Here is a 9,364-nt window from a genome sequence, read left to right as displayed (position 1 = left end):
GGAGTTACGGGCGGGGCCGCAGGGATTGGGTACGCGAGGCGCGACTAGTGGCAGACGTCTCCTAGGAAGAACATTTGATCTCAGACGTTCATCCAAGCGACATATCATTGGCGTAATATGATTAGTCGGATCTATTTAAGTTGATTTAATCGGAGGGCTTCGGTTGTCCCGTGTACAGTTTTGTGTATGGCTTTAAATGAATTCATGTTTGCTCTTTTAATAGTAGTATAGATTTAGAAATTTAAATCAAAGGAAATCTGTAACTAATCCCAGTGCTTGCATTAAGCTGTAAGTACATGAACTGTAAATGCTGCAGATGTAGAAGTACCACACAGCTATGTCACAGCCCCAAGAAATATTTCTCTGCTATCCTTCTTGAAACTCTGGAAGAATGTATATATACTATCCCCAATTTCACTCAAGTGTATTCATGAGGTATGATAAGCACGAAAAATGAACTATGGCAGTAACAACAAATAACGGCAAAGAAGTAACTGCAATCAGTGCAACCCACTACATCCGCCGGTACGGAGATCCTAATACTTTTGTACCCTCGACTTTATATTTTTTCCGCGCCACCAACATTTTTATATCATTCATTATGCTTTTCTTCAAGGTTTCATGTGAGAAGTATGAGGGCACTGACACACACTACAGATAAAATTCTCAATAAACAAGTCTCATTTCTATTTATATCTAGTAAGTAAAACTCTGGGATACCAACATTAAGTATCTTCTATCTGGTAAGAAAAAAGCACATAAAACCAAATGAGAGCCCCCAAAAGGGAAGCCTATCATAAATTAGTTAAGAATCCAAATCACCGACATTATTCCACAACGAACTAGTCAAAGTTTCGACATACAACTCATAAAGTATTTCATTTCTCTCATACATAAATTAAAATAGCTCAACAAATCAAGTCCCAACCTGAACAATGGAAATTTGTGAAGAAATAAGTGACAAGAACTTATCTTATTAGTGGCATGATTTAATAATCAAACGATCACTTTCATTTGCATTATCAATATTTTAGCGCATGTTCTTCCCATACATAACAGTAGACTTGGTACAAAATTTAGTAACCTTTTAAAATCTTCAAGTATCAATCCTTAAATTCAATAGTACTGCCTAATAACCTGAACTTGTATTCGGAAGTGATATACAAATGGAGGGGGTACTGCCTAATGAATTCGAAGTACTATACAAATTCAGCCTATGTGCTAAGATTTTTTTTCTGCACATCGCTCCCGTTCACTTTCAGTTAGACTCATGGTTAGGCCCCCATCAACCGGCAGCACCTGCACATGCGGAATTAAACAAGTTGGTAGTCATTTCCGATGAATTAGCAGTATAGTTTGTAGAATTAATCATCTTCACGACATATCCTTCCGGTAAGAAGAATAAATTGTCAGTTTAATATAGCCAAATAGATACCAGTCATAGATGTATATATGTTATGGTTCCCAACTCAATTAATTTTATGAAGGTAGAGTTTCATCAACTAAATGAAGGACATTTGTACCAAAGAGAATCAATCGGCTTAAATAGATTGTGTAATATGTTGCTGGAAGAGGACGACCCAATAAACCTTATTTCATCGGCACCAACATGTCCTCGTCTTAGCCCTTGTGCTCCTGGCGCGGCATCATGGTCGATGATGGCTCCAGCAGCCGGAGCCTAACCAGCCGCCACGTGAGTACGTCACGTGACATCAGCTCATCAATCCATCATGGTCCGCTACTCTAGGCACACGCCTCCGCTTCTCGCCATCCACGCCCCAAGGCTGAATCGCAATTTCACAAGAGAATCTATTGTTTACATTACCTCTTGTTTCCTAAGCATGCAGAGTTCTTTGTATTAAGCAAGATAGATCCATAGCAGACACAATTCTAACTAAAAAAGGTGTACATGGTCATCAAGCCCACAACATGCATCCATTAAGTTTAATAACTGATGGGCAACATTTTATGAGGAAACAAAAAGGCTTTTCCTATCAGCATCTCGGCAATGTTCACCCAGTGCTTCAAAAAAATGTCAATGGCAGATCTATACTGCATTTTCGGGTGAACAAAAATCTAAAATAGATTAAGAACATGCATCTATGTAACTATTCATAGAGAATATATAAATTTGAAAAAATATGGAACCACAATAAAAAGAACAGGTGCATAATGCATTTCAATTGTTATAGAAAATATGTCATCAAAGAAGATGAAACCAGAGACTATTTTTATACAATATAACAAGTAGTACAGAATTATCAACCTAAAATACTTGCATGTCACAACTCCCAAGTCAATCAAATTCATGTTAGAACTATAAGTGTGTTTTTGTTACACTATATACCTGTCAATATATCAAGCAACTCGTCTCTTTCTTTGTTTTTCAATAAGCACAAACATGAACTTTAAACCTCACCTTTTGTGAAGAGAAGGATCCACAGAGCTCTGTAGCTCTATACATTCTTGTTGCGACGTAATATTATGTCACCAGTTGCAACGGGTTTTCCTTCAAGGTTGCAGACTTGTGCTCATTGCGATTCCGTAAGCAGGCAATCGAAACACTCCATGATTAGCTTCCAAATCCATAATTTCAATAGGAAAAACCGGGATCAAAAAGCTACAAAATTTTTCCATCTCTACCTATCGCTAGGTGCAGGGATATACAGATTAATGCAATAAATTTATACTCTCTATGTATTAGTTTGTTTCTTGCATCAATTTGATAAACAATCTGGGTTGCAGCGGTGCTTCAATAGAATAATTATATAGGACACAATGGCACACACGACAACATTTAAATCACGACACACAAAATTCAGGGATGTGCATACAAATAAAACAAAAGAAAAAGTAAAGAATCAAACCTGCATTAGTGCATCGTCCTGACTCCAGAGCACGATACCAAAGTAGATGAACACCCTTGAGGATAGGGCAGAGCAAGGAACCTCCCAGGCTCAAAATCAGGGTGCATACCGGCACCTCCAGGAGCGCGTCCGTGCGGCCACCACTCCATCCACTCCGGCAACTGGCCGTGACGATGCAACCCCGCTCCATCCCCTCTCGCAAACGCTCGGGCCGTCACGGACAACGAGTTGTTGTTGCCTCTCCTCTCAGCCGCCACTCCACGCAACCGCGGAGCCGTCTCTCGATCTCATCGGTCCATGGCGACTTGTTCCTCTTGAGAATCACCTTAAATCCATAGTACAAGAAAACAAGACCTCTCTGGAGCTCTAAGTGGGTTTTGGGCATTTAGATAAACTATCCACAAATGGCTGCAACATGAAAATATTACATATTTTTTTAGAACACACATCAGAGCTAATACACACACGCTAATATCAGTAAAATTTAGACAAGGAAAAGTCAGTCTTTGTATTTTGAGCTCTGTCCTGGCGAAAAATATATTGTTTTTTGAGCTGGGAAAAGTTGATAGATACTAAGACCAAATTACACTCATAGCATTGTAACATGGGAATGAAAAGATAAGAACCCCAAAGCATCAATACCTTAATTTCAGACCCCTGAACCTCAGCAACTTTGATAAATTTTTCGCCATTCAGAGGATCAACTATCCAGAGTTCCAGTTACAGACTTATCCATTTTGCCTGCACTGAGCTTAACTTCGTCAGTGTTTGTGGTGAAATAGCACATTTTACTTGGTGGGGAACGTGATAGTCATACATTAACCTACAAATAAGCAGAATAATTCCATGTTTTAGCAATTCAATTCCAGGTTTCTTATTTTTTTAAACAATTGCTTGGCCATTGTACACTAATAAATGTTCCTGAAGATGGAGGAAAAATGCATGAGATTGCTCTGTACTACAAAGGGGTGTCATCAAGTTATCATAGCCATAGCCTAAAAAACAAAGCACCACTGACCAAACACATCTTGCCCATTTTGCCCAATAGGAACTTCAGAGGAATGAGATTGCTCTGTACTACAAATCGGACACAGTGGAACGATCCTTCTCAACAGAGGCCGAGGGTCGAGGGTCCTGTCTCGCCGGCCATGGATGCTCATGGAGTGCGAGTCTAGGCTCTACGTTTATATCAATTCTTACTACTCCGCACAGTAATTCCCTGTAGCGCGTGGACACCCAAATACAACCTATGCAACAAAAATTGGACCAATATTAAGTGCACAAACAAGACACAAAGACAAATATTAAGTGCCACACACACGGTCCCTACAAAAATTCCTGAATAAATAAATTTGAACTACTCAACCCTAAATAAAACTGAATAAAAACATCAAAACCTAAGCATTTCTTTTAGAGGCAATCAATATTCATTGAGCTCATATTTGGATTTCAGATTTCAGTGAGCTGAGCTGCTTGGAATGATAACAAGTTCAAATCATCGATCTTGACTCATCTAACCCATAACATAAAGTTGCACGTAATTCAGGACCTACAAGAATCGAGTCTATGCACACATATGCATGAAACATAATGCAAAACCCTGTCGAATTGGTGCCCATACGCTTTTCTGGTACCTCAAGCATAGCGCAGAAACTGATTAGAAGACCTTGTATCACAAAGAAGAATTTTATGCACAAAAATCAGTTTGATCTCTGCATAAAAAAGACTGAACTGGTGTTGAACCGGTATGGGCCAAGCCCATCTAGCTTTGTCACTTAGGGCCCAAGCCCATGAGGAGGTGCTGACCTAGAAGGAGGCATCAGTCCTCCCATTCCCAGGCTGAGCCGCCACACACACACACAGAAAAGGCTAGCGAGAGAGGTGGGCTCCTGCGACTACAACATGGTATCAGACCTAGGCGGCAACGACGGGGCCTGACGGGAGTAGGGCGGCGACGGCGGACCTAGGAGGCGGAGTGGGCTCACCTCGGTGCGGGCTCCTCCCTCTTCCCCTCATTCCCTTCTTGTTCCCTCTCGCGGTTGTGCGCTGGCTGGCCTCTCGCAGCTGCAGGGGAGCTGCGCCAGTAGCTGCGTGCGAGTGAGGAAGACAAGGGGGCGGCGCGAGCTGAGGAGGTGCGCATGTGGAGGGGCTGTAGAGGGGACTGACAGGAGGTGTGCTGCTGGAACTGCTGCTGTGTGCAGCGGCTAAGTCAGAGGAGAGAAGTGTGCTGCAGCTGCCTGAAGCTGAGGTTGCTGTTGGTTGCTGTCCTGCTGCTGAGGAAGGAGAAGTGGGGCAGTGTTGTGCTGCTGATTGAAAGGGAACTGGAGACTGCTGATTCTGCAGAGGACTGTGTGCGGCTGTGCTTGCTGCTATTGTTGGCTGTGTAGGCTGTATCCGAAGATGAGTGAGCCAACAGGCCTTGCTGAGGCTTTCGAGAAGCTAGCTAAGATCCTTGAGGAGTCGAAATCTGGGGCATCGTTCCTCGACAGGAAGTGGCTCAGAAGATCGAACTGTCGCCCATGGACATGAAGTTAGAGGGGGCTACCAATTATCTGAGCTGGTCCCGAAGGGCGTTGCTGGCTGTGGAACAGAAGGAGCTTGATGGGCACTTGTTGGGTGCTGTTGCTGAACCAGGAGACAAGACTACTGTGGAGGGAAAGAGATGGAAGGTCATAAACTCAGTGCTCATTGGCTGGTTGTTGAACTCGGTGGTGCCCCCCATTGGACGCTCTATGGAGGGGCTATCCACATCCGCTGCGATATGGACGACTCTGTCCACCTTGTACTCAGGTAAGGGCAATGTCATGCTCATTGCTCAGATTGAGGGGAAGATCAGTCAGCTGCATCAAGGTGATGACATGTCAGTGATGACATATGTGGCAGAGCTGCAGGCTTTGTGGGCAGAGCAGGATAACTGCGACCCTCTGGAACTCTATGATGCGGCTTGCATCGAGTCAGGGCGCAAGTGGATTGCACGCAGGCGTGTGCTGAAACTGTTGGAGGGGCTTAGAGGTTGCTTTCATGGCAGGAGGGCATCCCTGTTGCACCAACCTCTCCTGCCCTCTATTGAGGAGACTATTGCTGCAATGTCTCAAGAGGAGGTGCGGCTATCTCTTGAGCATGCAGACATGAAGGTTGTGCCGGCTTCGACATTTGCAGTCACTGAGCGCATGGAGTGGAGCGATCCCAACAAATGTCATATCTGTGAGGAGGTAGGTCACTGGAAGTGGGCGTGTCCAACTCGTGGCAGAGGCAGGGGATACGACAGAGGGGGAACTGGCAGAGGCAGGCGTGGTAGAGGCAGAGGTGGATACTCAGGGACCTCAAGGGGCCAGGCTTCTATGGGTAGAGGTGGCTACTCAGGACACTTAGGGGATCAGAGGGCTCACATGACAGTGGCAGGAGACATTGGGACGTCACAAGGCAAAGATGCAGCTGATGCTGACTATGGAGACTTTGCTCTCTGGGCCTCCACTGATGAAGGTAATCCGGATGAGGCATGTCTTGCTTCTAATGAGAGTGCTCCAGAGTGGGTTCTTGACTCTGGAGCATCTAAGCATGTTGCTAGTAATTCCTGCATGTTTGAGTCTTACCATAAGCACCCTCCGTCTCACACGGGCACAATGCAAACTGCTGATGGCACAAACCAGCCTGTCATAGGGGTTGGCACAGTCAAGTGCACTCCGACCATCTCCCTATCCTCAGTGTTACATGTGCCAGCTTTTCCTGTCAATTTGGTCTCTTTCAGTGCTCTAATTGATCAAATTGACTGTCGTGTGATCCTTGACAAATTCGGTTGCGTGATTCAGGAGCGCCAGACGAGCCAGACGGTTGGGACTGGCACCAGGCGTAGGGGGCTCTGGTACATGGACCAGGAGGTGCAGCCGGACTTGGTGTGTGCTTGCGACCATGGAGGACAAGGAGAAGGAGGCGATGATCCATCACTGTAGGATGGGACATGTATCTTTTGATAAGATGAGTAGAATCTTTCCGGATGTTATGTGTGGGATAGGCAAGGGCAAGTTGACATGTGATGCTTGCGAATATGCCAAACACACACGAGCCTCATATGTGGGCAAGGGGCTTAGGAGCATCTCTCCTTTTATGCTTATTCATTCGGATGTATGGAAGAGCCCAGTTGTATCAATGAATGGAATGAAATACTTTGTTACATTCATCGATTGCTATTCTCGTATGACTTGGATTTATATGATGCGTCACAAAGATGAGGTGTTTAGCTGTTTTCAGAATTTCCATGCCTTGGTGAAGAATCAGTTTCAGGTGCAGGTGCAGGTGATCAGGACTGACAATGGGACAGAGTATGTGAACAACACATTTGGGGCCTATTTGTCTGATCAAGGTATTCTTCATCAAACTACATGCCCAGACACCCCTCCTCAGAATGGAGTGGCAGAAAGGAAAAATCGGCATATTCTTGAGGTTGCTCGGTCATTGATGTTTACGATGAATGTGCCCAAATTCTTGTGGAGTGAAGCAGTTATGACAGCCACATACTTGATCAACCGGACACCATCAAGAATACTAAGCATGAAATCTCCGTGTGAGCTAGTATATGGAGAAACTAAGTTTGTTGTTCCCGCAAAGTTGTTTGGCAGTACTTGTTTTGTTCGAGATCACCGTCCTTCTGTTGGGAAACTTGATCCGCGAGCGGTGAAGTGTATTTTTCTGGGCTATTCTTCTAGTCAGCAGGGGAATAAATGTTGGTGTCCCTCAGAGAAACGCAGGTTTGTCAGTATGGATGTAACCTTCAGGGAGTCTGAGCCATTCTATGGTGAGCCAACAGATCTAAGTGTGTTGTTTCAAGGGCTTGACCATTTACACTCTGTGCAGGATGGTCAAGAGGGGGAGAAGGCTGTATCTCACACTCAGGAGGATTCTGTGGGCACTAATGATGTGCAGGTTCAAGTCCAGCCAATTGTGGGTACAATTCCGGTTGGTACTCTCACTGATGGTGATGTGCAGGTTCAGGTCCAGCCAACAGTGGGTTCCATTCAGATTGGTAATCTCCAGCTCCCTGTTCGAGATCGGTGGCAGAAGACCCCCCTAGTGTACTCTCGACGAGAGCCACAAGTGCCACAGGTGCATGACTCATCTGACACTCGTCTGGTATATTCTCGGCGGCAGCCACTTGTGCAGGAGGGGGAGCAACAAGTGCAGGGGGAGCAGTCAGTGCAGGGGGAGCAACAAGGCAGTGGTGCAAGCTCATCTGACACAGTGGAACTGCCTATTGCGTTGCCAAAGGGGACACGTGAAGCGGCACAGAAGGCTTTACCACCGGAGGTTTTTGATGATCATGATATCGGAAATGTTGTGTCTTATCAGGCTTTGTCTCCTTCCTATAGAGTGTTTGTTGCCTCTCTTCAAACTGTGTCAATCCCAAAGGATTGGAAGGCTGCAAAGCAAGATCCGAAGTGGCGTGAAGCGATGATAGAAGAGTTGGAAGCACTGAGGAAAAACAAGACGTGGGTGCTAACTACATTGCCGGCAGGAAAGAAAGCAGTGAGTTGTAAGTGGATCTATACAGTGAAGCAGAATCCTGAGGGGAAGGTGGAACGGTATAAGGCCAGATTGGTCGCCAGAGGATATAGTCAAACTTATGGAATTGACTATGACGAGACGTTTGCTCCAGTGGCAAAGATGAACACAGTAAGGATATTGGTTTCCTGTGCTGCAAACTTTGGGTGGAAATTGCATCAATTAGATGTCAAGAATGCCTTCTTGCATGGTGAGTTGCAGGAAGAAGTGTACATGGAGATACCACCAGGTTTTGGTACTTCACAGACCACGGGGAAGGTATGTAGGCTGAAGAAATCCTTGTATGGACTGAAGCAATCGCCGAGGGCTTGGTTCGATAGGTTCAGACGTGCTGTCCGTGCTATGGGGTATGGTCAATGTAATGGTGACCACACGGTGTTCTACAGACACTCACTCTCTAATTGAAAGATCACCATTCTTGCAATTTATGTGGATGACATTATCATCACCGGAGATGATGAGGAGGAAATAAAGAGATTGAAGGGGTGTCTGAGCTATGAGTTTGAGGTGAAGGATTTGGGCAACTTAAAATACTTCCTTGGGATTGAAGTGGCCCGGACAGAGAAGGGAATATCTTTGTGCCAAAGGAAATACACCTTGGATCTCTTGAGTGACATGGGCATGATGGGATGTCGTGCAGCCCCTACGCCGATTGAACAAAATCATCAAGTGACAGCTCAGTCAGGCGAGCTGGTGAATAAGGAAGATTATCAAAAACTGGTTGGGAGGTTATTGTACTTGTGTCATACCAGGCCTGACATTACGTATGCCGTGGGTGTGGTGAGCAGATACATGCATGAACCAAGGAGTGGGCATCTTGATATTGTGCACAGAATTCTGAGATACTTGAAGGGGACTCCGGGTAAAGGGTTGTGGTTTGCGAAGAGTGGACATCTTGAGGTGGATGGCTATAGTGACTCTGATTGGGCCAGTTGTCAAGA

Source organism: Triticum dicoccoides, chromosome 5A, assembly GCF_002162155.2.
Source record: "Triticum dicoccoides isolate Atlit2015 ecotype Zavitan chromosome 5A, WEW_v2.0, whole genome shotgun sequence".
Taxonomy (NCBI): Eukaryota; Viridiplantae; Streptophyta; class Magnoliopsida; order Poales; family Poaceae; genus Triticum; species Triticum dicoccoides.
This window is presented reverse-complemented; position numbering follows the sequence as displayed.